Genomic DNA, 27,517 nt, shown 5'->3' with positions numbered 1-27,517 from the left:
GGGAAGTTAAGAAACCTGCCCAAGGCCACAGAGCTGGGAAAGGGGGAAGTCAGGCTGTGGGTCTAAGCAGTCTTACCCCAAAGCCTGAGCTTATAACTTTAGGATGCTCTGCATCCCTTTGGAAATCACTGGACTTCCCTGGTCTGGTGTCAGCCGGCTCAGGATAGAACCAGATAAGTAAGACCCAAAGGCAGGAGAGAGCCTTTTAGTTTATAGGCCAGGGCCTGCCTGGCCTTCAGGGATTGGTCATCTACTTTGGTAACCTCAGAGACAACAGAAAAACCTTTTGCTACTTAATAGTGTCCCCATTCCACTTTGAAATTTACCAATAATGAATCTTTACAATAAGAAATCATGACCTGTTCCCACGGATGAATTTGGACCCAGCATCGTGGGATTGAGAACATCTTCTTCACCAGAAGGGGGATGTGAAATGAAACAAAATAAAGTTTCACTGGCTGAAAGATTCCAAAGGGAGTCGAGAGGTCACTCTGGTGGGCATTCTTACACATTATATAGTTAACCCTTTTTGGGTTTTAGTGTATTGGAATAGTGAGAAGTAAACACCTGAAACTATCAAATTGCAACCCAGTAGCCTTGACTTTTGAAGACGATTGTATAACAGTGTAGCTTACAAGGGGTGACAGTGTGATTGTGTAAACCTTGTGGATTGCACTCCCTTTATCCAGTGTATGGATGGATGAGTAGAAGAATGGGGACAAAAACTAAATGAAAATAGGTTGGGATGGGGGGGGTGATTTGGGTGTTGTTTTCTTCCTTTCATTTTTTTATTCTTTTTTTTATTCTTTCTGGTATAAGGAAAATGTTCAAAAAGTAGATTGGGGTGATGAATGCACAACTATATGATGGTATTTTGAACAGCTGATTGTACACTATAGATGACTGTATGGTATGTGAATATATCTCAGTAAAACTGAATTTAAAATGAAAAAAAAAGTTGCTCTGAACATTAAAAAAAGAAAGAAAGAAAGAAAGAAAAAGAAAGAAAGAAAGAAAGGAAGGAAGGAAGGAAGGAAGGAAGGAAGGAAGAAAGAAAGAAAGAAAGAAAGAAAGAAAGAAAGAAAGAAAGAAAGAAATCATGACCTGTTAAAGCACAAACTCCCTGGGGAAAGGGAAAGGGAAAATTCCATATTGACCATTAACACCTTAGTATGAATTAGTACAATAATCATTTATGCAAGAATACAGACTATCTTCTTTGTGCATTATATCTCATATCTCTGGGCTTTTATACGTGTTAATTCCTCTGCCTGAAAATGCGTCTCCCACATTCCCTTGACTAATTATACCCTATCAATTCTCTGATTGGTGCTATCTCTATAGTAAAGCCTTTCATGATACCCCTCTCTTCTCCTCCCAGGGCCAAGACAGGTGCCTTTGCTCCATATCTCCAGGGCTTCAGAACTGGCTTCATTCAAATCGCGTATTTCTTATCTCACAATATTGGGATTATATGTTCACTCACCTTGACCCGTAATCCTTCCTTCTCTCTCACCCATCAGCTCTTAACATCCAAATTGTCACCAACTCTTCTTCATGACATTTCCTACATAGTGAGTTTGCTCACTTCTCTCCACCCCCCTGCTACCCCTTCTAGAATAGTCCAGTATCATTTTCCTCTGATATTTCTCTCATTCTGTCCCAATATGTCCCCCTGCCAGAGGCTTGGCCCTCTATGGCCCATTTTCTACAGTGTAGGCTGTGAGATTGTTCTACAATGCAGATCTGACCATGTCACTCAGCCCTTCAGTGGCTCCTGGGTCCCTTAAAGTCCAGTTGTAAGAACATGTTTTATAAGGCAGTTGGATCCCGATTATTTTCTCAGCTTTGTGCTTGTTACTACCAAACTGCTACCTCCCTTGCCCTTTACACCCCAGCAATACTGAACTACTTTTGCTTCCAGGCCTTTGCTCACACCACTCCTTCCCAGAACACTCTGCCTCCCTCTACATGCTTCACAGGACAGACTCCTTTTTAGCTTTCACCCTATATTTACTTGCCACTTCACTCAATAAGTCTTAATTGCCTGCCTCTCTTGGGTTTTCTTCCAATTCTTCTCCAATCAGGCTCATTATTACACAGTATTTTACCTGTCTTTTCTTTTTGGTAGCCCCTTTTAGCCTGCAAGCTCTATGAGGCAGAGGCCCCTATCCATCTTATTCATCACCTAAATATCCACATACTTGCCTGGCAATAAGTGTGAAATATATATTGGTTGAATGGCTAAGTAATAACAGCTAATACTTATATAATGTTTAATATGTGCTGGGCACTCAGTTCTAAGTGCCTTATGTATATTGACTCATTTAATCCTCATAATGACCTATGAAGTAGGTTTAATATTATGTCCACCACACAGAGAGGTTAAGTGATTTCTCAAATGTTGGTCAGCAAATAAGTGATGGCACCTGGATTTGAACACAAGCCCCCGTCTCCATGTGCTTAACTACCTCCCCAAGCTGCCTCTCTATGAGGTCATGCTGGGTGATGTGTAGAGGAGCAGGAATGTGAGGTTGGTCTGAGGGGGTTTTTTAGAGAACGGTAATTCTCAGACTATAAAGGCAAGACATTTGGAGAGGACATTTCAGGGTGGGGTGTGGGGCATGAAATGAGCAACAGTACAAAAGAGATTCAATTCCCTCATCTGTCCATTCACCCACCTATCATCCATCCATCCATCCATCCATCCAACAAGCAGTTTGGAGGCCTGCGGTATGTTAGGACCTATATGAGGGGAATGTATGGTCAGGGGGTTTGGTAGGAAACAGTGGATAGGTCAAAGTCGAGTGGGAAGAAAAGATACAGTTGATTCCATTTGCAAGCCTGGGGGCCAGCTGCTGCAGGCCTTCCTTCAGTGCCGCCCTGTGCTGGGCTGGGGCTTCCTCTGGGCCACCAGGTCCATGGAGATGAACTAGAGTTTGAGCAACAGTCAAGTAAGTTCTCACCACCTTTTAAAATAAATCCCCACGCTGGGATTTGACATGGCCCAGGACATGAAAACTAGCATTTATGGAGTACCTACTATGTGCTTGGTGACATTCTAGGTACTTTGCTTACATATGATTTGTAATCTTCAAAACAGCCTAATAAGGAAGACATCTTTATCTACCTTTTTCTCAATGAGGTTAAGAAAATTGGCTAAGGCCATATACTGGTAGAGTCAAGATTCAAACCCAGCAATGTCTGACTCCAGAACCATGAGTTTTTCACTACCCTGGGCTGTTTCCCAACTAGAAGGCACCTTTTCTGTCAAAGGCTGAGTCATCCCAGGCCATTGCTTGCGGGAGAAGGAAAAACATCAGATGACTTGTTTATGACAATGAGATGCACTGCAGGTTTGTCACACCATGCCCTGGGGCTGACACCTGCTTTCTTCATCTAGATGTGACTGACTTTCATCGTCCCCTTCTTTAAAAACTCCACAAGCTATCATTGAGCATGTTCTTTCTGGCCAGAAGATCCTGGAGGCAGTCTCACCGCCAGGGTCTGCAGAGGCAGACTGGTTGTTTTAACCCACCAATCTCTAGTCTGTGTGAGGAGACCAAATCATGATTGTATGTGCTGACAGTAAGAGCTACTGGGGCACAGAGGAAAGGAGAGATCTCTGTCAGCTGGGCTAACAATTTGCATCCAAAGTTTAAAAATCAGACATATCTAATCCAAATTCTGGACTCTGCCACATGCTGTATATGGCAAATTGCATTTTCAAAGATGACGACAGCCGTCTCTTCCATCTCCCCTATTATTCTTTGATATGGCCTTGGCACTCCTTCTATCAAGACATATAGTCCATGTCCTCTCCCCATGAATCTGTGTGGGTTGGTGACTCACTTGTAATCAAAAGAATGTGGCAAAAGTGACATTGTGGGTCTTCTGAGGTTAAGCCAGAAAAGATGATGAGACTTTGGACTTGCTTGCTGGAATTCTAGAGCTGGAGTACTGAGCCTCTAGCAAGCAGTCTGCTGTGACGCCACCAAGCTGTGAGAAAGCCCAAACTAGCCCATGCAGATGAACTGCATGGAGAAGCTCTGAGAATACTTGAAGAGAGAGAGAGAGCTCCTCCAGCCCTCTGCTGTTCCAATTACAACTATCAGCTGATTGCAACTGTATCAAAGACTCTAAGCTAGAACCTTCCAGCTGAGCCCTTCCCAAATCCCTGATCCACAGAAAAAACAAACAAACAAAAAACAGAAATAACAGCTATAGCTGTTTTAAGCCACTTTTTTGAGGATCTTTTCTGTGCAGAAATAGAGAACTTGAACCCTTTGTGATTTTACAAAGGCTATTCCTTGGCAGTTTCAGTTTCTTCTGTGAATAATGATGTCTGCCTCACATGGTTGTTGTGATGAAGTAAGTGATTGTACTTAGTTGATTAACATATGGGTGCTGAATGAATGAATGAATGAATGAATGGAAAGAGGAAAGCCTGAACCCTTGCTCCCCAGCCTGCACTGAGAGCCAGTCTTGAATTAACCCTAGGAAGTGTTAGGGATTGAATTATGTCCCCCACAAAAGTCATGTTCAACTCCCAATCCCCGGTCCTGTGGGTGTGAACCCATTTGTAAATGGGACCCTTGAAGAAGTTATTAATTAAGGTGTGAGCAGACTGAATGAGGGTGGGCTTAACCCAATATGGCTGAAGTCCTTATAAGCAAAGAAAATTGGGCACAGAAGGAGAGAGGCTACAGAGAGCAGTTAGAAGCTGGAAGTCAACATAACCCAGAAGAAAAAGGAGACACTACCATGTGCTTTGCCATGTGGCAGAAAAACTAAGGAAACCCAAAAATTGCCAGCCAGCTAGAAGATACTGACACTAGAAGGAAGCAAGCCTTCAAGCCTCTTAATCCATGAGCCAATAAATTCCTGTTGTTAAGCCAATCTATTGCACGGTATTTGTTTTAGCAGCTAGGAAACTAATACAGTTTTTTGGTATTGGAAAGTGGGGTGCTGCTATTGCAAATACCTAAAAATGTGGAAATGGCTTTAGAATTGGGTAATGGGTAAAGCTGGAAGAATTGTGAGGGCACAAAAAATGAGAGCACTGTAGAGAAAGTTTGTATCATCTTAAGAATACATAATTCATCATGAACAGAATGTTGGTAGAAATATGGATGTTAAAGGTACTTCCGATGAGGCCTTGGAAGGAAATGATAAATGTGCTATTGGAAATTGGAAGAAAGGCGATCCTTGTTATAAAGTAGCAGAGAACTTGGCAAAATTTTATTCTGATGTTGGATGGAAGGCAGAACTTGAAAGTGATAAACTTAGATATTCAACTGAGGAGATTTCCAAGCTAAGTATAGACAGTACAGACTGGTTTCTCCTTGCAGCTGATAGTAAAACGTGAGAGGAAAGGCATAAGCTGAAAATTAAACTCTTAAGCACAAAGGAACTAGAAATTGATGATTTTGAAAAACCTCCCTGAGCTTTCAGGAAATGAGTCCCTGGAGGACAGGGCTCCATGTGAGGGTGTGGCTGAACATATCTGCAGTCAGCCATTTCAGTGGAAGCCAGGATTGGAAATGCAATTATCCAGGAAAGATCTGTGGAAACTTCTTTTGTCTGATGGTTTGGAACCCCTGGAACTGTGTACAAAGCCAACAAGGATTTTTTGAAATTTGTAAGAACAAAAGCATTGCCTGAAAGGGACAGAGAAGGGATAAAATTGAAGGAAGAATGACTTTAAGGGCAGGATCATGGAGCCAAGGTCTGGACCAAAAAGATCTCCTCTGGCCAAGAGAGTGGGCCCACCCATGTGTATGGAAAGGGCAGGTCTGCCCCTATGCTCAAGGAGAGTGCCGCCATCCCCAGTGCTCAGATATGGAGGGGGCTGTGACCTAGTGTCCAGAGGTCCTGGCTGCCGTTCCTATGCTTGGAGAAGGTGGGGCCCACACCCCTGTGTCCTCAGAGAGTGTGACTGGTGTGTAAGTGCTTAGGACTGGGGCTGCTGCTCTATCAGGCCCAGAGGACAAAGCATCAAGCCCTAGATGGTTCTCAGATCCTGAGACCTAATGGAGTTTTCCCTGCTGGGTTTTGGACATGTTTGGGACCAGCGATCCCTGTTTTGTTTTGTTTTAATTTTTCCAATTTCTCCTTTCTTGATTGGGAATGTTTACCTTATTCCTGTCCCTCATTGTGTACTGGAAGTAGATAATATGTTTTCTAGGTTTCACAGGGCCATCAGACAGTGGAATTTTTTTCTAGGATGGACCACACCCATAACTGATTTTCATGAGACTTTGGAGTTTAGCATTGCTCTAAAATGGCTTAAGACTTTTAGGATATTGTGATGGAATGAATGTTTTTGCATGTGGGAAGAACATGTGTTTTTGGGGTCCAGAGGGCCAACTATTGGGGATTGAATTGTGCCCCCCAAAAAAGACATTCTCAGGTCCCAAACCCTGGTTCTGTGTGTATGAACCCATTTGTAAATGTTATGTTAAGAAGTATCCAAACTGAATGAGGGTGGCTCTTAATCCAATATGGCTGAGGTCCCTATAAGCAAAGGAAACTGGACACAGAAAGAGAAGCCATAGGGGTCATCCAGAAGTTGGAAGTTAACGAAACCCAAAAGAGAAAGAAGAAGATGCTGCCACGTGCATTACCATGTAGCAGAAAAACCAAGGAAATCCAAAGATTGCCAACAAGCTAGAAGATACCAACTCTGGGAAGAAGCCAGTCTTCTAGCTTCTGAAACCTTGAGCCAATAAATGCCTGTTGTTAAGACACCTCACTGTATGGTATTTATTTTAGTAGCTAGGAAACTAACACAGGAGGTGTTAATCAATCCTTTTGAAGGCTGCAAGGGAAAGGATTTGCGCTATTTCAGTAACCCATCCCATTGTGAGGTTTTGATCATTTTGGAGGTGTTCTGTTAAAGACAACATTTTAAAGATGGGAGTTGTCAGGACAACCCTCCTCTTCCTTCACCCTTCCAACCCTATTAAATATTGCTTGAACCCTGAAATGCTCCCTCCAGATTATTTACTGCAAATGACCCTGTTTGAGTCAAGGAATGGGACATGGGTGAGAAGGAGAGGAGAGATTGATTGAACATTTTCCATTAAAATAAGCTGTCTTTGAACAAAGATTTAAGATCTAAGCAAGAAGGAGGTAATAACTCTCTTGGCTGGAACTCTTCAATATATTGCAGAATTAAGAGAGAAAAAAATTGGGGTGAAATTGCCAACAAAATCTCAGGATGGTCCCGTTATCCTCAGATTCTTTTCTAGGTCACTGATCTGTTTCTCAGGTGTCATGGCAGGGAATGGCCAGCCAACATGGCAGGTAGGATCAGGTCATTCAAAGTAGTGAAGCAGAAAGATACCGGTGGAGGAAAGCAATGATGAAGGTCTGCAGTCGCCCGTGGAGGCCAGGCAAGCAGGTAGGGCTCCATGGGCCCAGACAGAGCCCATTGGTTCAGAGCCCCGGGGGTCAGATCCTGCAGTAACAACAACTGGAGAGCAAGGTGAGCACTTTGCCTTCTCAGGCAGAGACTGATGCTACCTGGTGGGCAACTCTGCTGCAGGCTCAAGCCAGAGAGATGTCAAAAGCCAAAAGGCAACTCCAAGAAAAGGACAAGAGAGGCTGGTGTTGTCTGGCACTTGTTGTGATTTGGTGACTTCTGCCTAGAGCTGTTTCGAAATAAAGGGTGGGTGTGGGTAGCCCTGGCCTCCTATGGACATTTACTGTTCATTCATTCATTCAAAAATTTGCTGGGCTCTTCTACTGCTCTGAAGAGTGATAGGGACGGGGGTGAGATATGAAGAATTAGACACAAAAAAAGTTTACAGTCTGGAGGAGGAAACCAACATGCTCCAATTAATTACATTTCCAAGCAGGTTGCTGCATTGTCACCTTCATTAAAATGACTGCTATTTTTTTTTGAGTTTGCTCTGTTCGATATACAGTGTAGTTATTATCACCAAACACTTTTAAAAGGTCACTATGGTTGCTGTGTTAAAAGTAAGATGGTAAGAGGGAAAGCAGGCACAACAGCCAGGAGACTACTGCAATGGATCAGGGAGAGGACGATGGGGGCTCGGACCAGGACAGAGGCAGCAGAGATTGTAAGAAGATGTATTTTGGGTAACGGGGATGAGTGAGGAGAAATAACAGGACCTGCCGACGGGCTGGTGGAGGGGCCATTGAACTTGGCCTCAGCAGCTGGGTGGATTGGGGTACCGGGATCTGAAATGGGAGGGACTGGGGGGAGAGCAGGTTCAGAAAAGAAATTAGGAGGTCACTTTGGAACATACTGGGTTTGAGATGCTTATGGAAGGGGCTTTAATTATCCTGGCCCTGAATCAGAAATGGGAAAAAAAAAAAAACTCAGATGGTAGAAATGGCTTCTGAATTATCAGCTCCTTGGAAATTATTCATGCTACAAATTCTTGCTGACTTTAAATGTTATATTCTGCTCAGTTCTCTACCTTCTTGCTTCCTGCTCTCCACCCCATTCTCAAGGTGTCCCAGGGTCTCCAGGAGAGAGGCAGTGACCAAGTGATCCCCTGCTCTCCTGTCTTATGGCCTCAGACCTGGTGCATTGAATGAGCCCACAAATGGCAATCAAGAGACAACTTACTGGGTGACTGTGGCCATTTCTCTTACCTGAGCCAAAATGTATAGTCTCTCAAGCCCTTTCCAGCTTTAACATAGTATGTTCAAACACAGGTCTCAAGGTAATAACTGTATAAAAAATCCCATCCCTATTCTTCTATTCAACAAATATTGATTGAGCACCTATTATGTGCCACAGTGTTTCAGGCATTTGGGATACACAATGAACAAAACTGATAAGGATCCCTGTCTTTAGGAAACTTACACTTTAGCTATGGTGACAAGCCATAAACCTAAAAAATTAGTAAATTATATAGTTTGTCAGAAAGTGATAAGTGCTATGAAATAAAGATAAAGAACATTGAATAAAGTAGTCAAAATAGGCCTCATTGAAGAGTTTGAGTGGGCTTGGAGGTGGTGAAGGAGCTGGCCAACATGAAGGATGAATTGATTGATCCCCTTATCTGAAACATGAGCCCTCACCCAGGCCAAACACAGACCTGAATGGTCCTTTCATAATTGAGCATTTGCTAAATCCACCCAATCCTACTGCTGGGGGTAATGATCAGTGTTGGTAATGAGTCCTCCCTGGTGGAAGTCAGGAATAACCCCTTCTTGGCACATTGCAATTTCCTGATTGAAGTTCCTCCCCACCTCCCAGAGAGCCCTAGAGGGGATGATTCTCACATACATCCTTTCCCTTCTTCACTCCTTCCCTCATGCACCCTCAACTCTGAAGCTGTCTCCACACTTCTCACTCCCTGCAGCTCTTCCTGAACCATCAGTGAGCTCACCATGCTTGACCTGCACTGAAGGAGCTGAAGCCCTGTTCCACTCACCAGGCAAGATGTTTCACCTTCTCTTTCCCTGCAGTTTTTTAGCTGCAGGCAAGTCTAGTTATTATCCCCACTTTGCAGAGAGAAATTGAGATATCTGAAGTTACTTCTCCAATGAGGCACATCAAATATTGGCACAAAGAAGGCTGAAACCCATCATCCATCCATCCATCCACCCACCCATCCATCCATCCATCCATCCATCCATCCATCCATCAATCCATCCATCCATTCATATATTTATCAAGTGCCTTCTACATACACTGATCTAGGAACTGGAATAAGGTAGAGAGTAAAATAGACACAGCCTCTGTCCTCATGAAGGTCTTTCCTTGCCATCATTGTGCCCTGCTTGGAAATCCCCATCCTGAATTCTTTCTCTGCCCACAGTCCTACACCTACCAGCAAAAGATAATCATCATTAAAGGGGAAAGATGAATTCTTCTGAGGGGTAGGCCAAGGAAAAGTGATTTTTCTTTGGTAAGGCTGACAGCACTGCTGGAATATTAAGAGGCATCTGTCTAGGAGCCTTTAGGTAAAGCCAGAAGAAAAACATGACATTGAAATATCTTTTGTCTCTGCCTCTCTCACCAATCCTCTAACGGTGTCGGACAGGTGCATGACTAAACAGATGAATCCTTCTGAAGTGCAGTGTGGAGGCTGCAGATGTAATTGCAGAGTCCTTTCCAATCCCAGGCAAGTCCTGAGACATCCTTGAGGTAAGGAGGATTGTGATGAATATGAGGGGGGTGGGGGGGAGAGAGGGAGAGAATATGAGGCAGAAAGGAAAAAAAAAAGCAGAGAAACAGGCATAAACTGAGAGAGAGACACATACAACAAATGTGAGTCAGCAAGACTGAAGGAGACAGAAAGAGTGAGAGAGGAAGAGAAGGACACAGAGAAGGGAGGGGGCGACATAGTCGGGGACCGAAGACAGGAAGAGAGGCGAGAGGCTGCCTTTTTGCTATGGGAAATGCAATTCATAAGGGCAGGTATTTTCTGAGAAGTTCACTTTGGAGAGGAAGCGAAAGATGAGTATACACTTATAAATGGGGGAAAGGGTGTCCAAAACATTAAGGAATCAAAAGCTGGGGATAACTGTGAAGCTCTGTATTAGTTTTCTGCTGCTGCTGTAACAAACTACCACAAACTGGGTGGCTTAAAACAACAGAAATTTATCCTCTCACAGTTCTAGAGGACAAATCCGAAATCAGTTTCACTGGGCCAAATCAGGTGTCGACAGGGATGTGCTCCATCTGGAGACTTAAGAGGAGAAACTATCCCTTGCTTTTTCCAGCTTCTGGTGGCCTCTGGCATTCCTTGGCTTGTGGCCACATCACTCACATCTCTGCCTCCATGGTCACTTTGCCTTGTCTTCTTCTGCATGTTTGTCAGATCTTCCTCTGACTCCCTTTTTTGAGGCTACATGGGTTTGCATTTAGATCCCACCCTGACGATCCAGGATAACCTCCCCCTCTGAAGATCCTTAAACTTATCACATCTGCAAAGACCCTGTTTCCATATAAGGTAGAATTTATGGGTTCCAGGGACTAGGATCTGATTTCAGCCCACTAGAGGCTTTCTTCCTACTACTATTCCTTTAATCCAGACCCTTATCTCTTATCTGAACCATTGCTTCAGCCTCCTAAATTGGTCTTCCTGCCTTCAGTTTCTCCCTAGTATTGCTGAGAGTGATGTCTTCACAATTGCTAACCGTGTCGCTTTCTGACTTACAGTCCTACACTACTTCCTTATTACCTGCAGAGTAAGAGCTAAGCTCTTCAACCTATCATTCATGGCCTTCCATAAACTGGTTGGTAAGCCTCCTCTTCTGAAACTGTATCCCATTGTGCATTTATTTAGAATGTGGGATTTAGAGTCCTGAAAACATGGGTTTTATTTAATCTTGGCTCATAAATGTTTAGCTGTGTGACTTTGGGCAGGCTACTTATCTTCTCTGAGCCTCAGTTTCCTCATCGCTGAAACAGGAACAATAGTACCCACCTCACAAGATTATGGTGTTATTAGAAACTATATATCCAAAGCACCTAGCACAATGCTGGCATGTAGCTGTTTTTATTATCACTATTATTTATGAAGCTGTCATCTCTAATAAACTGTGAGCTCTTCAAGGACAAGGATATGTCATGTTCAAATTTTTATCCATTCAGCACATTTTAGGCCTATTAACAGAGGCAGGGGGAATTAAAAACCCAACTAGGATAAAGGAAGGAGGGAGAAAGAGAGGAACAGAGAAACTGAGGGAGGAGGAGAAGACATTTTTTCAAATTCTATTTGCCTAGATGTTTAGGATAAGACCTTGCAGGTCCCTTTGATGCTCTCTGCCTCAGTTTCCTCATCTGTAAAATTGGCTAGAGGTTGAACTAGATGATCTGTAGTTCTAATTTTCACACTGTCTGCTTTAACCATAGCAGAAATGTGCCACAGAGCAGGGGGATTCCTTCTGACCAAGCAGATGAAGGCAAGCCTTACCAGGCTTGAACACCTTCTAACAGGGTAGTTGGAAGAGAAGTCAGGCTAGAACCTGGCTTGGCTAGAATAGATGGAGATCTGACCTCACGTGTAACTGTGACTGATTCGGATGGGATGATCTTGGAGGGTTTTTGGACAAGATTGCTTTAGGCAGGTGGTTGTCATTTATTTATTATTTGTTATTCATGTACTCATTCAACAGGCATTTATCAAGCACCTCTTATGTGCTGGACCATGTAATAGGCACTGGGTATACAGAGAAACAAAATAGGGATGGTCCTGCCTTTAAGCTACTTATAGACCAGGCACTATTGACATTTTGGGTCAGATGATTTTGCATTGTGGGGGGGCTGTCCTGTGCATGGTAGAATGTTTAGCAGCATCCCTGGCCAATCTCATTAGAGGCCAGTAGAATCTTCCCCATTTGCGACAACCCAAAATGACCCCAGACATTGCCAAAGGTCCCTGGGGGACAAATTTGTCCGTGGTTGAGAACCCCTGGTCTACGGTTGCACCCTGTGTGGTAGAGGTGTAGCAGATGAAACGGGAGAGGTGGGCAGGAGCTTGACTGGAGGGGTCTTTGGAGACGGTGGAAGAAGAAAGCTATCCACCCTTTCAGGCTGCATTATCCTAATAGGAGGTTAATCAACCCCACCCCCAGACTTCATAGTTTTGGCAGAGAAGAATGGTCTCCTTCCATCTCCAGCACATCTCAATCTATGAGATTCCACTCCCTTCCTCACGTGCCCTGGACTGCTGATACTTATAGTCCATGTCTATCTCAGATCCACTTCTCACTCAAGAGGGAAATTAATCTCTCCCTTCAGCTCCCACACTATCACCCTCCTCTTTCTCTCCAGGCACCAGCAAATTTCCCAGCAGTGCCTCCCTTTCTTCACTAGCAATTGACCACAGCTCTGGAAACTGGCTCTTGAAATCGGCTGTGTTTGCCCAGCTAGGCCCCAGCTCAGCAACTGCTGGGGCTTTGATGCAGTTTAGCCTGATAGAAGACTCTGCCTTTCTGAGAGATGCTCAGACCCTGCTTGTCTCATATGTATTTTTAGAAGCTTCAATTGATGCACAGTAAAACAAGAGCAAAGACCAAAGTAAATATTTGTCCAGCAGCATCTTGGAGCAGGCAGGGAGGGGAGAGGGAAGAGTGGTGTAGTGAGTGGGAGGAGCTCGGATTGGGACTGGTTTCTAGGCTTAGCTCTGTTTCCAGGTGGCTGCACAGCCTTGCCTGGGTCAACCCCTCTCCAGGTATCAGTTTTCTAATCCGTAAAGACAGGGGAGGTGTTGACTTGCTAATGTTTGGAGACCTTTCCACTCTGATATTCTATAAGCCTCTTGATCAGGAGTTCCTACCTGGGGCCATTATGGGGTTCCTGTCCCTCTGAAATTATAGGAAAACTTTATGGGTATATATGAATTTTCTGGGGAGAGTATCCACAATTTTCTACAGTTTTCAGAGGAGTCTGCATCCTCTGAAATGTGAAGAATCTCTGCTTTAGGTCTTGGATGGAGATAAATGAGTTTATCACAACCTTCCAGGTTATATTCCTTTTCATTTTCTGACTCATTCCCCTTTTATACCCTGACTCTTCTGGGATTAGTAAGAATCAGGTGTGCTGGGGAGTGAAATCAAGCTGGGGAATGAAAAATATGTAGAATCAATTGCAAGTGCATCTGCATTAACTTAACTAGAGACCTCAAGGAGTCTGCTGAAGGGATCAAAGAACAACCCAGCAATGATGGCCCATAGAGGTGACTGCAAAACTCAGCCAGAGTCTGCTCCATTCTAGATCTGAGAATTGGGGTCAATCTGGCTGGGAAGCATCAAACACGGGGTTCAGAACTTAAAAGGCCCACTGAAGGGCTTGCTGAAGGGACAGCATATGGGGTCCTTGATCTTTAAAAGAAGCCCACCTTCTCTGTTCTGGTAACTTCACTGGTGATTAGGCCTGAATCTGAAGGATTTAAATGGATTAATAGAATAAGCAATATCCTGTGAGTCAGGAGACCTAAATTTGAGCATCACCTGTCACCAACTTGTGTATGAACTTGGACAGATCACTTATCCCCTACTGGGCTTCAATTTCCCCATTTGTATATTAAGGAGAAATTTGGTTTACTTCACAGTTTCACTAAGGGATGGCCATTACTTTAGCGAAACTCCATTAGAATACTTCATTATTGGTCACCTCCTTTGATTTAATCCTCATTTTGGGACATCCTTGTTCCATGCAAGCAAAACAGAAATGATCCCATTCCTAGGAAGCACTGGGCTTAAATTCTAATCTTTAGAATCCTCCTGGCTCTAACATTTTATGATTTTCTTTCTTGTCCTTGTGCTATTTCCTTTTTAACTGCTGTACTGAAATTGAAACTTAAAGGGTAGAATTAACATTTATGATCACTTACTCTCTTCCTGTGCTAGTTTCATTTATTACTCATAATAACCCTGCAAGGTAGATTTTATTATCCCCATGTTACAGGTTGGAAAACTGAGGTTCAGATATGCCAAGTCCCTTGTTTTATATCACTCAGCAAGCAGTTAAGTTCAGACTTAAACTCAGGTCTGTCCAATTTCAAGGCCTGTATCTTTTTTTTAATTATTCTATAATCCTTTACTGTTTTAACTTTCTTAAAATAAATTCATTTATTTGTTAAATATTTACTGAATACGTGTTGTGTAAGACACTGTGCCCGTTGCTATGGATTCAGAGATGAGAAGTCGAAGTTCTTGCCCATGAGCAGCACTTGGAAAAGGTAAGTAAATAAAAATTGCAATGCAGGGCAATGACTACAACAGCAGAGGGAAGTAAATAAGGGATGTAAGGAAAGTGGGGGGCTTAAGGTTAGAGGGACACTAGAAAACTTCTCAGAGGAAATGACACTGGAGCAGAAGAGATGTGGCTTTTTTTTTTTTTTTTTTTTGAGATGAGTCTTCATTAAACAATTTATGCAACAAATAACTGAGAATCTAGGATGTACTATGTACTTTTCTATTTGCTGGGATACAACAGAGCACAAAACAAGGTCTCTACTCTCGTGGAGCTCATTTTACAGTGGGGGAAGACGGGCAATAAACAAACAAATACAGAATAAGGTTGAAATCTGCCAGACTTGAAGGTAGGAATTAGTCAGGTAAAGAGAGGGAAATGGAATGCGAACACATCTGAACAAAGGCAGATGCATGTGGAAATGTGCTGAGGCATGCCGATACCTTTGAAGACTCCAAGAAGTTTGTCATGGCTGGAACATCTTTTAGAAGATGAAGAATGAAGTGAGAGACATATGTAAACACAGACAATAAAGTGCCTTGTATGACACAATGTGCCGGTTTGAATGTATTATGTCCCCAAGAAAAAGCCATATTCTTTGATGCAATCTTGTGGGGCAGACATAATAGTGGGGATTAAGTTGGAATGTTTGGATTCGGAGATACGCCCCACCCAACTGTAGATGATAACTGATGGGATATGTCCACGGAGGTGTGGCCCCGCCCATTCGGGGTGGGCCTTGATCAGTGGAGCCATATAAATGTGCTGACTCAAAGAGACTGAACGGAGTGCAGCTGTGAGTGACGGTCTGAAGAGGAGCAAGCTTGCTAGAGAGGAATGTCCTGGGAGAAAGCCATTTTGAAACTAGAACTTTGGAGCAGATGCCAGCCATGTGCCTTCCCAGCTAACAGAGGTTTTCCGGATGCCATCTGCCATCCTCCAGTGAAGGTACCTGATTACTGATGTGTTACCTTGGACACTTTATGGCCTTAAGACTGTAACTGTATAGCCAAATAAACCCCCTTTTTATAAAAGCCAATCCATCTCTGGTGTTTCGCATTCTGCAGCATTAGCAAACTAAAACACACAATGAGCATGAACTTTAACCTGCAGGTAGTGGGGAGCCATGGCAGGGTTTTAAGGAAGGGAGAGAGAATGGTCAGACTTGACTTTAGGACCATCACTCCAGTGGCCCTGGTGGAGGATGGTTTGGAGGGGTCCAGGACTGGAGCCAGACAGAGTCATTCAGGTCCAGGGAGGATGGTGAAGGCTTGAGCCCTAATAATAGAGTAGCAAGAAGGGATTAGAATTAGAAATATTTGTCAAGTAAAATTGACATGATTTGGGGGTTGAATGTGGGGTGCTGGCAGAGGTGGCTGGACTTGGAAAACCAGGAAGGACACATACCGGGTTCCTGCCTGGGGAACGATATGGTGCTGTCACCAGTTATCCTGGATAGGAAATCTGCATGTGGCTCCTAGAAACTAGGGAGCTCTGTGTTTCCTACAGTGTCTTCCATGGCTCGTTTCATAGCAGTCATGTTGTCTTATTTTATTTGACAATTATTATTGTTCTATAATCCTTAGTTATTTTAACTTTCTTAAAATAAAATAAAATAAAATAAAATAAATTTGCCAAATGATTCCTATAGTGAAACTCCAGTATAATGTCTAGTTACTGGCAATTTCTTGTATTTAATGCTTTTTGTGGGACATCCTGGTTTCATGTCACGCAAAGCTGAATGAATTTCAGTTCCCTATGAGAACAATGCATTTATCCAATCTTTAGGAAGGAATATATTTTCTCTGGAATTTCCCTTTCTCATTCTCCCACACTGGCCAGCTCTCCTGTCTGCCTTCCTGACTCCCTTCTAGATTGCTTCCCTCCTGTGGGGACCCAGGTCCCGGACCCTCTTCCCTCCACAGCATTTCACGTATGGCCTACTCGACCTGGACAGACAGAGGTTAAAAGCCATCAGACCTCCCTATGGGAGGAAAAAATGTATTGTTAACAAAGCATTGAAACTCCCCTCTCCTGATCATTGTTGATAGCAATCTCCACACCCTTGTGTCACAAGTCCCTGAGAAACTCTGTTCTCACACCCTCCTTGTCCTAACCCTTATAAACCACCCCTTGGCACCTCCTGCTTTTGCAGAGCACTAACTTCCATCTTTCATGGCCGGCGGCCTCTGTGGAACAAACCGTATCTCCTGTAAGTAAGTACTATTAAACTACGTCTAACTCCATGCCGGCATGTTCTTTGGTCTTAGGGCCAGGCTGGGTTGGAACACTCCCTTTGACAAACATTCATCAGAATCTACTTTGTGTCAGGATGTATATCATTCTACATCTCACTCAATCCTGTTCTATTTTAATAACAAGACAAGTCATATTATATCCCATGCATTCCTTTATCCTTTGGCAACGGAATTCCTTAAACCAGTTTTGTGCCGCTGTCATGCTCTCTCCATGGCAGGGCCTCTGCCTGAAAGGTCTTCTCTTACCCCTGCCTCTTTGCCTCTAGTAAACTCTGCTAATTCCTCAGACCTCAGCTCAACCACTGCTTCCTCAAGGGCCTCTCCCTGACCTCCCAGCCAAGTCAGTGCCCACCATTATAAACCCCCCTGGGATCTCCTGGCATTCCTTCATATTCCTCTCACACTGATAACTTCACATTGGCATGTGTATGTTTTATGAATCTCTGTTACTTCTTTTAGACTAACAGGTTTTATGGTTGCAAAGATTGCATCTGTTTTGTTCACCGTTATTTCCCCTGTGTCTAGCTGAGTGTCTGGTATATTAGGCACTTAAATATTTGCTAAGCGAAATAACGAATGCTGCTAATGGTGAGAATTTGGAGGATTTTGTGTCACCCCTTCTTCCTGGGCCAAGGTTATCTCAGGACTTTACAGGGAGGAGAAGGAAAGTAGACAATCGAGACTATGCTTGTAAGGGCGGGAAGAAGGCTGAAAGCAAACAACAAAAGCTCCAGAAGCTAAAGTGGCATTGTCCTTCCTCTCTTGCGCCTCGGAGATGAGGATAAGCCTTTCTGAGCTAAGGGCCCTGGAAGAGGGGCTGTGCTAAAGAAAAGGAGGCCCTGAAGCATGGCATGAGTTCTTTGAGGGCAGAACTGGTTCCCCGTAGCCTGGTACAACACCATCAAAGGATGTTTGTTGAAAGAAAAAGTATATGAATGAATAAATAAACTTTAGATAAGTGATTCACTGCCACCCCCTTAAATCTCAGTTTTCTTATCTGTTAAATTAGAATAACAGTAGCTACCAACCAGAGTATTGTGAAGATTAAACGATCAAATGAATGTGAAAGGACCCAGGGCAGAGTCTAACACAAAGCAGGTGTCTAACCCACCCCTCCTGACTTCAAGCACTCCCTGAACTTTACCAATGTTTACATTTTTAGATGTGACAGCACACCAGTGATTCAGGCAATCACAAAATATCAGAGCAGGAGGGTACCAATAGTAGACATTTGTTTTGTTTTCCTGCTCATAATCTATCCTATTTTTCCATGTTGAGCCCCCACCCTCAGTCCCTGTGATTCAGGAGGAGCTGACTGCACATTAGGCTCCAGCAGTCAGCCCTGTCCTGGCCAAACAGAGCCCTGGGTTCCTCTTGCCACAGTGATTAGTCGGTTATGGCTTATGGCCCAATGAGACTCAGTTACCAAACTTGTGAGAAAAGGGAATCACCCTTAATGCTGGGAAGATAGAATATCCATCCACAGCTGCTGCCTGTCAAAGAATGGAGCCAACACTCAGGAAACAGAACTGAAGGAAGGAGGGATGGAGAGCTGGAGACCATGTCTTGATGACACTGTTCTGAGTCCCTAGATCTGGATAGGCCTAAAATTAGGATACCTTTGGACTTTAAAGTTTTGAGAGCTATTTATTTCCCTTTTTATCTTAAGTCAGTTTGAGTTTGATTTTATGTCATTTTGCAACTAAAGGAATTTTGACCAATACAAGACCTTGCAGTTTATCTCATCAAGCCTCCTAATTTTATAGATGTGGAAGAGATTTACAAAATTACATGGACAGTTTTTACATGCAATTGACTTTCCAAATAAATACATTCCTCAGCTCCTTTTATCTTTACTGATGACCAGAACAAGGACAGGTTGTCCTTCTCTTGGATATGGTCAAAAATATTGATTTGGGTCATAGACTGCCTAAGCTTTGTCCAACAGAGAGAATTTTTTAATTTAAGTCCTTGGGAACCGGTTTTGTTTTGCATTACAATGTTTTTATCCCCCAAGCAGAACTGCTGATGATCATCCTTTCCCTTCCACACAGTGTAATCAGCAGCAATTAATTCTAATCACAAGGAGACAGAAAGAATGAACAGAGCATTAATTGGACGGAAGTAATCACCATCTCCCTTAGCCCACAGTTGGTACCGGCATGCAGGCAAATGTGAGCAGACGCATGCATACACGCACACATACGAATACACAAATACATATATACACACACTCCCGCACACCCCTTCCCACTCCCCATACAATCAACCAGGACACAACGAGTGGGCTAAGAATGAGTGTGCCATCTCATCAGCATGGCATAGTGGAAAAAATCAAGGGCTTTGGAGTCACAAAGATTCCACCACTAGCCAGTTCCTTCAACATAGCTTTCTCATTTGTAAAACAGGGATACACATACTTACTTCAAAGTGGTTTCGAAGATTAAATAAGAATACTATATGTAAAACACTTTCCATTGGAAATAGCAGGAACTCAGTAAGTGCTAATTCTCTTTCCTCCCACTCAAGCACATTTTACGACTTGTAGAAAAAGACTAACGTGATCTGAAATTTTAGATTCTTTAAGGTTCTTGATCCAGCCTAACCAATTTGATAGCACCCCCCCCCCCCGCAGACCATCCACTCAATCCTATACCATCGCCCTCCCTCAGTCCACCCCAACACACACACACACACACACACACACACACACACTTGCTCCCTCTTGCCTCTTTCCCCTCTGGGGTTATAAATTCTGAGGGCAACTTGGAATCCCTGTAGGCCCTCACAGACACTCCGTGGACATGTGTTGAATAACCATTGACAGAGGTTGTGCCTTTGCTTATGAGCTCTCTCCACCTGTGGCATCCAACCCTTCCATTTGATCTCAGTCCTGGCCATCCTTCATAGCTTAGCCTAGACACCACTTCCTCCTCCAGGAAATATTTTTTGAAACATGTCCCTGGGAGCACTCTTCCCTCCTCTGGACTCTACCCTCTTTTGTGTATTTATATGGGAGCCTTCTCCACTACCTTGAATTCCTTCATTTAATCATTCAGCCACCTCTCCTTGAGCCAGTATATGCTGGGCTCTGTGGATACTGAGAGACATCAGACTGGGTCCATGTCCTTGAGGCACTCATGGTTCAGACTAGTCGTTGAGCACAGTGACTATATCTGACTCATCTTTATATATTCCAGGCCTTGGGCCATGGTAGATGATCCTTAAACATTTGATAATGGCAATGGGATGCCCAGGAGAGGAGACCCAGGATGGGACACCGGTGAGTCCTGTGTGGTTACTCAAGGACAGTCAGCTTCTTGGGGTTGGGCACTGGATACTCCTGGGCTTTTTGAGGGAAAGGATTTGAGATTACAGCAAGGGATCTGGGGGTTATTTTCCTGGCTCCCAGAAAATGTCATACAGGATCACTCAAACCCAAGAACCCTGGATTATTTGGGAGGTGGTACCCAGGGGTATGTGGCTTTAGTAATATATCTACAGAAGGGACTAAATGAGAACTCTGGCCTGGGATCAGGTCTATCTCAGCCACCAGCTTTCACAATGATGTTGAAAAAGTCATTTACTCTCTCTGGGTATCAGTTTAACCACCTCAATTTTATTCAAGCAACAATTATCAACACCTACTGTGTTCAGGGCACAGTGCCTAGCGCTGGAGATACATAGATAAATCACATATGACTCGCTCATCTGAAAGGCTCATAGTCCAGTAGGCATGTGAAAAGACCATCAAACAGAGATGTTTGAACATCTCTACCTTGTGTTGTTCCTTTGTTTCTAAAACCTGAGGAAGACTTCATTGCCTTCAGGTTAAATTCTCAAGCTCCTTTACCTAGAACCAAGGCCTTTCATGATCCAGCTCTTGCCTACCCAAGTAGACGCTCCTCCACGCTGACCCTGCGGCCTGACCATACTGTGGCGTGGCCATTCCCCAATGCTCCACGTGCATGCCCATGTGATGTCCTTCCAGATTTCTCTACTGGCTAAATTTCTGATCATCCTTCAATATGAAGTAACCGATTTGCAGGCAAATGTGAGCAGACGCACACATACACACACACATATGTATACACAAATACACAAACACACACATACCCCTCCCACTCCCCACACAATCAAAATAGAAGTATGTACAGAAGAAGGAATATCACATTTGTTAAGTGGGAATAGTTCTAAATATTATGGTTTTAAGAAAGCTAACTTTCTTTTTTCTTCTCTCTCTCTCTCTCTCTGTCTCTCTCTCTTTCCTTCCTTCCTGCCTTCCTTTTCCTTTCTTTCTCCTATGAAAAGGGAAATTAGATTAATTTGACCAACTCTTTCAAGATACAGTAATCACTCACTAAACCTTCCACTGGGACTTTGGAACTCATGATCAATTTGTCTGGGCTGTGCCTCCCTTCAAAGTGTATGAAAAAGTCTGAAGAGCTAATTAATCAGATTGCAGGGTATGGGCTCGGCTTCCTGAAGAAAGTTATCTGCATTAAACCTTCATCCCAATGGATATGTTAAGTCTCCTCTACCACACCCAAACATCCCATTCCTAGATTCTTGTTCCTGCTCTTGGTTATGGTTTTCTCCCTGTAAAAAAACAAAATGCTTCCTAGAATCCTGCCCTGTCAAGCTAACAGAACGCTTGGAAAATCCTTAGGCTTCTTAGTTCAGAGCAATGACTTGCTTTTCCAGGCCTCTGGACTCTGCAGGCCTTTTTTCTCTTTCCTCCCCCTTTTGTTTCTCCTCTTGGTGAATGCTTAATCACCGCTGCAGACCCAGCTCAAAATCTGCCCCATTTAGACAGTCTTCCCAAATTCCCCAAAGCTGAATTAGTTGCTCTCTTCTCTGTGTTCCCACAGAATTCTGTACCTATTTTATTTTAACTTTAATCAAATTGTTTTATAATCTGAACCAGGTCAAGAGACAGGCTAGCCAGGCAGGGAATGATAAAGCATTAACATTCACTGTGGAATGATAAAGCATTAACAGGAACATAACAAGTTGGAGAAAATTATATTTATCAGGACACTTCATGAGACACAGAGAGGTGAAGTAGCTTTTGCTTAAATCATTCAGCTAAAAAGTGGTCTAGCTGGAATTTGAATCCAAGCCTGACTCCAAAATCAATGCTCTTGTTGGTTATTCCCTCAGTAATACGTGTTCAATGCTAATTGCGTGCCAGGCACTGTGCTAGGCACTTGGTATACAATGCTTCCTAGAGCTTGGTTGGCTGTTCATGGTCATGATGGTAGCAGCAGAGCAGAGCCAAATCCTTTATTCTGGTTTCTGGTTTCCTGGTGTGAGACTCTTCTGTCCCACTGTGTGATTCCAACACTGGAGAAGCTCTACAAGCAGATTCCCAGTCTCTCCTTCTCCCCAAGAGCAGGAAGACAATTCCTCAGAACAACCTCTTCTCCTGCCCCAAATCTCTGGCTGTGCCCATTGTGGAAAGAAAGCCAAGGCTGCTGCCAAGTTCATTAATAATTTTGGCTTTCTGGAGAAAGGAGTTGGATTGCTTTGCTCGTCAAATATCAAAACATCCAATTAACACAGCTAATTAGCATCACTAGCAGCAGTCAAAAGAATGGCAATTTAGATGCAGGATTTCAAAGGTTTTCTAGTTATAAGCCAAGGCAACCCATCTCTTGATAATAAGAGTTCCTCACTTAGGCAATTCTATAGCAGCCATCAATTAGCCACCAGGCAGAGACTGGCTTCATCCCTGAGTCATTTGTCCAATAAGGCCTGGGGATAGAAACAGAGACGGAAGGGAGAGTGAAAGAGAGAGAGAGGAGAGAAAGAGAGAGAAAGAGAGAGAGAGAGCAGAAAGAGATGAAAGAAAGAGATACTTCAGAGATGGAGTCAGGGAATCAGAGAAAGGGAGGCCCATAACAGTAGATAAATGACCCTCACTCTCACCATTCCACCTGAACTACTTGGCTCTTCTTCCATCTGTTGACTTGACTCTGTCCTGGGAGTACTGCCCTTCCTTCCACATGGTTATCTTGGGAGCTGCGAGATATGACCCCCTTGGGATAGATCCCTGATGATGTAAGATTAACCAGTGAGCTCTTCTCTCAGATTTTTGGACTTGGAACCAAAGAGAGCATCAAGTGTCTTTCTCTCTTTTCCTGTCTCTCTTCTCTCTGGCAGCAAGAAGTGATATGCAGAGAACATGAAATGACAGTGTTTGTGTCCTAGTTCCAGTTGCCCCTGAGGTTGATTTTCTGACCCCTCCTTGGATTCCCTGAGCCATCACACCCACATTTTTGCCTAAACTAATTTGAGATAAACTTCAGTCACTTGCAACAAAAAGAGCCAAACAAATATATTCTACATCCCCTATTTAACCAGTTACTTTGTTTTATTCCATGTAGAATAAGGAATTTTATTTCCAAGCAGAAGACAACCAAGATGCTGAAGCCTCTCTTTTGCTGCAAGTACCTGAGAAAGATCTGCACAGAGAATAAGTGAACACTCTTTTGTTCCCCATCTGGCCTCCCTACCTCCATCCCTGAGCCAGACTGGCCCACAAGTAGCCCAGAATCCCTCTCTAGCCCCTCTAGCATAAGGTCAAAGCTTCAACCACTTGTTCTTGACCTCCTTTTCTCAAGATCTCTCAGTTCCTCTTTGGCCTTTGTAATGAAGAAGACAGCTCCTCTGGGCCAACCTTCCTGTACTAACTCAATTGGCCTAGGAAGAGAAAACAGAATGAAGAGGTTTAAAAACCAACCAACCTAATATGAAATTTAAACAAATGATATGGGAAAGTGAGATCCAAGAAAGGGAGAGACCAAGAGACCAAAACCAGAGCTTTTCTCCCCCTTTCTCACAATGAAAGTTGGATTTCCCACGCGCCTTAATTTTTCTTTAGAAGGTCACGTATGCAGCCAACACTCTCCCATTTGTGTACTTTCTCCTCTAAACCCAATGGCCTTGACAGCAGGCCTGTGATCAACCAGGGCTGTTGTTGTCTCCCTCAAGAAAGAAGACCAATGGATCTCCTACTGAGTCCACCTCAGCAATGACTATCAAGTCTTTCCTCCTTTCCATCTAATGGCCACTTATCTGGATTATTGCAACAGCCTCTGCTCTCTCCTTGTAGATGATCAATCCATTCTTATCGCTATTCCCCAAAGTGATATTTCTAAGATACAGATCTATGTCCCTCCATGACTTAAACCCCTTTAATGGTTCTGCACTTTCTCTGGATCAAGTCCAAGACTATTAACCATGGTATTCAAGGCCTCCCTCCATACTCTCTCTCCAGCTTCCTTCTCTGAAGCTTTCTTCAGACTCAGTGTAAACAACACTCATACTCTCACCACATCAGATGACTTAGGTGCTCCATACTGTATTTACCTCTGGGCTCCTTGCAACCTTGCAATACTTTACTGATCCCCGCTTATGCTCTGTGCCTTTCTGTGCCTATGCTTTTGTTCACATGCTTCTCCTACCTATTGGCTTTTTCTTATCCTTAACTCTTACCCAGAATATACACAAGGATCACAAACTCAAATGTCTTCAGGGAACAGACTCATAATGCAAATATGTGTAAGGATGGTATAAAACAATGGGGGAAGGGGTGGCAGATAATAAGGGGAGTAAGTGACAAATTGGACAGATTATGCCATGCTCCAAGACCATTGAACTCAAAATTCAACCAACGAACCAACCAACCAACCAATCAACCAACTTATCCACCAGGAAACATTTTTGTAGCCAAACCCATTATCTACTAGCTCATGGGCTACCATTTGGTGACCTTCGCCTATAACCTAGCTTAGAGTTTAGCTTGGCCTTCAAGGTCCTCCATGCTCAGATTCCAGTTTTATCTCTTGCTATCTCCTTGTATCTGTCCCACTGTTCAGGGGCATTTTCACAGCCTCTGCTGTCTCCTCCCCTTTGAGCCCTGCAGGGGTGTTAACTGTCTGTAAATAACTGCAGAGAAAACTAACATTTACAGTGACTAGGCCAATCCCATCATATACCTGGCCCGGGCAAGATATTATTAATCAGCATTTTAATGAAGTCTAATTACAGCAGATGATGCCTCCCACAAGGTAAGGCAATGGTTACAGATGGGAGCAAACCAGGAAATAGCTGCCCTTTCTGGGGACCTGGAGGTTTAACTCTGGAAGGACTGGATGGTTATAATGGCCAGAGTCCAGCAAGGGCAGTAAGAAATGACCTTTCTCCTCGCTGCCAACATAAACACAAACAGGATGGAGAGGGAGCAGAGCTGGGCTTCTGGCAGGGGAGGGTTCTGGCAAGTGATCACCATCTCTATGGCATTCCACACATGATTGGGTCTCCCTGCTTATAGCATCTACCCCAAAGTCAGGCCTTGATAAAGCATTACAGTCTTCAAAAAGCAGTCTTTGTTTCCTCAGCTCCTTGCTTTTTCTCTTTATCCCTCCACTTACTCCTCTTTTCTCTTTATAACACTCAAGCATCCAGGATCACTCCTCTATTGCAATCCTCTGTTGTAGTTTAGTGGTTAAGAATAGGTGCTGTGAATCAGGCAGCACTAGTGAGTACCATGACTCCAACATCTACCAGCTCATGACTTTGGAAAAGTTACTTTGTCTCTCTGAACTTCAGTGCCCTCATCAATCAAATGTGAACAATAATCCCTGTCTTGTCTTCGTTTTTTTTGTTTTTTTGTTTGTTTTTTGTTTTAATTGAGATTGTTCAGATACCATACAACTATCCAAAGATCCAAAGTGTACAGTCAGTTGCCCACGGCACCACCATACAGCTGTGCATCCATCACCACAATTTTTTTTTTCAATTTTTAGAACATTTTCGCTACTCCAGAAAAGAAACAAAGACAAAAAAAAAAGGAAACTCACATCCTCCCATACCCCAACCACATCCCCCTCTCCATTATTGACTCGTAGTATTGTTATTGTTGATGAAAGAATGTTAAAATACCACTAACTGTAGTATATAGTTTGCAATAGGTATATATATTTTCCCTATATGCCTCTCTATTATTAACCTCTAGTTATAGTGACATACATTTGTTCCAGTTCATGAGAGAGCTTTCTAATATTTGTATAGTTAATCATGGACATTGTCTACCACAAGATTCACTGTTTTATACATTCCCATCTTTTAACCTCCAACTTTCCTCCTGGTGACATGAGTGACTCTGAGCTTACCCTTTCCACCACCTTCACACACCTTTTAGCACTGTTAGTTATTCTCATTACATGCTACCATTTCCAAATATTTAAGTTCACCTTAAATATTTAAGTTCACCCTGTCCATTTCCAAATATTTAAGTTCACCCTAGTTGAACATTCTGCTCATAATAAGCAACCGCTCCCCATTCTTTAGCCTCATTCTATATCTTGGTAACTTATATTTCATGTCTATGAGTTTACATATTATAATAAGTTCATATCAGTGAGACCCTGCAATATTTGCCATTATATGGCTGTCTTATTTCACTCAATATAGTGCCCTCAAGGTTTCTTCATCAACTCATTTCTTTTAAGATGGTTTTGTGCAAACACTATACATTCCGTCCTAAGTAAACACTCAGTGGTTCCCCGTATAGTCATGTATTTATGTATTGAGTACCATTGCCACTATCTATATAAGGACATTTCTTCCACAAAGACGGAGGAAGAGTCAAAGAAGGCAGAGAGGCAAAAGAAAAAGGCAAGACAAAGAGAGAAAAACAAACAAACAAACAAAAATACTTGATAGCTAGAAGGTGACAAAAGGAAAGATAGCATTAACCTAAAGTAGAATAAAGAGTCAGGCAACATCACCAATGCCTGGAGTCCCATACCCTTCCTCTATTCCCCCCCCCCACCATATGCATTTAGCTTTGGTATATTGCTTTTGTTACATTAAAGGAAGCATAATACAATGTTTCTGTTAATTCTAGCCTCTAGTTTGCATTGATTGTATTTTCCCCCCAATCCCACCCTATTTTTAACACCTTGCACTGTTGACATTCATTTGTTCTACCTCATGTAAAAACATATTTGTACTTTTTATTACAATCGTTGAGCATCCTAGGTTTCCCTGAGTTACACAGTCCCAGTCTTTATCCTACGCCTTTTGTTCTGGTGTCCCACATGATCCCAGCCTTCCTCTTTCTACCATACTCACAGTCATCTTTGTTCGTGTACTTACATTGCTGTGCTACTATCTCCCAAAATTGTTTTCCAAACTTCTCACTCCTGTCTTTTCCTTTCTGTCTGCAGTGCTTCCTTTAGTGCTTCCTGTAGAGCAGGTTTCTTGTTCACAAACTCGGTCATTGTCTATTTGTCAGAGAATATTTTAAGCTTTCCCTAATATCTGAAGGATAGTTTTGCCAGATGTAGGATTCTTGGTTGGTGGTTTTTCTCTTTCAGTATCTTAAATATATCACCTCACTTCCTTCTTGTCCCCATGGTTTCTATTGAGAAATCCACACATAGTCTTATCAAGCTTCCTTTGTATGTGACAGATTGTTTCTCTCTTGCTGCTTTCAGGATTCTCTCTTTATCTTTGATGTTTGATAATCTGATTATTAAGTATCTTGGCATAAGCC

General features: G+C 43.1%; 1 protein-coding gene across 4 annotated transcripts in view; it reads right to left on the bottom strand.

Moving 5' to 3' along the window:
- The window catches only part of AGBL4 (ATP/GTP binding protein like 4), a 1,783,169-nt gene that overhangs the window by 18,567 nt on the left and 1,737,085 nt on the right, over nt 1-27,517 (bottom strand). The window lies entirely within an intron of this gene.

This window comes from Choloepus didactylus, chromosome 2 (genome assembly GCF_015220235.1).
Source record: "Choloepus didactylus isolate mChoDid1 chromosome 2, mChoDid1.pri, whole genome shotgun sequence".
NCBI lineage: Eukaryota > Metazoa > Chordata > Mammalia > Pilosa > Megalonychidae > Choloepus > Choloepus didactylus.
Note: the sequence above shows the minus strand (reverse complement) of the source record. Positions and strands in the feature narration are given on the sequence as shown.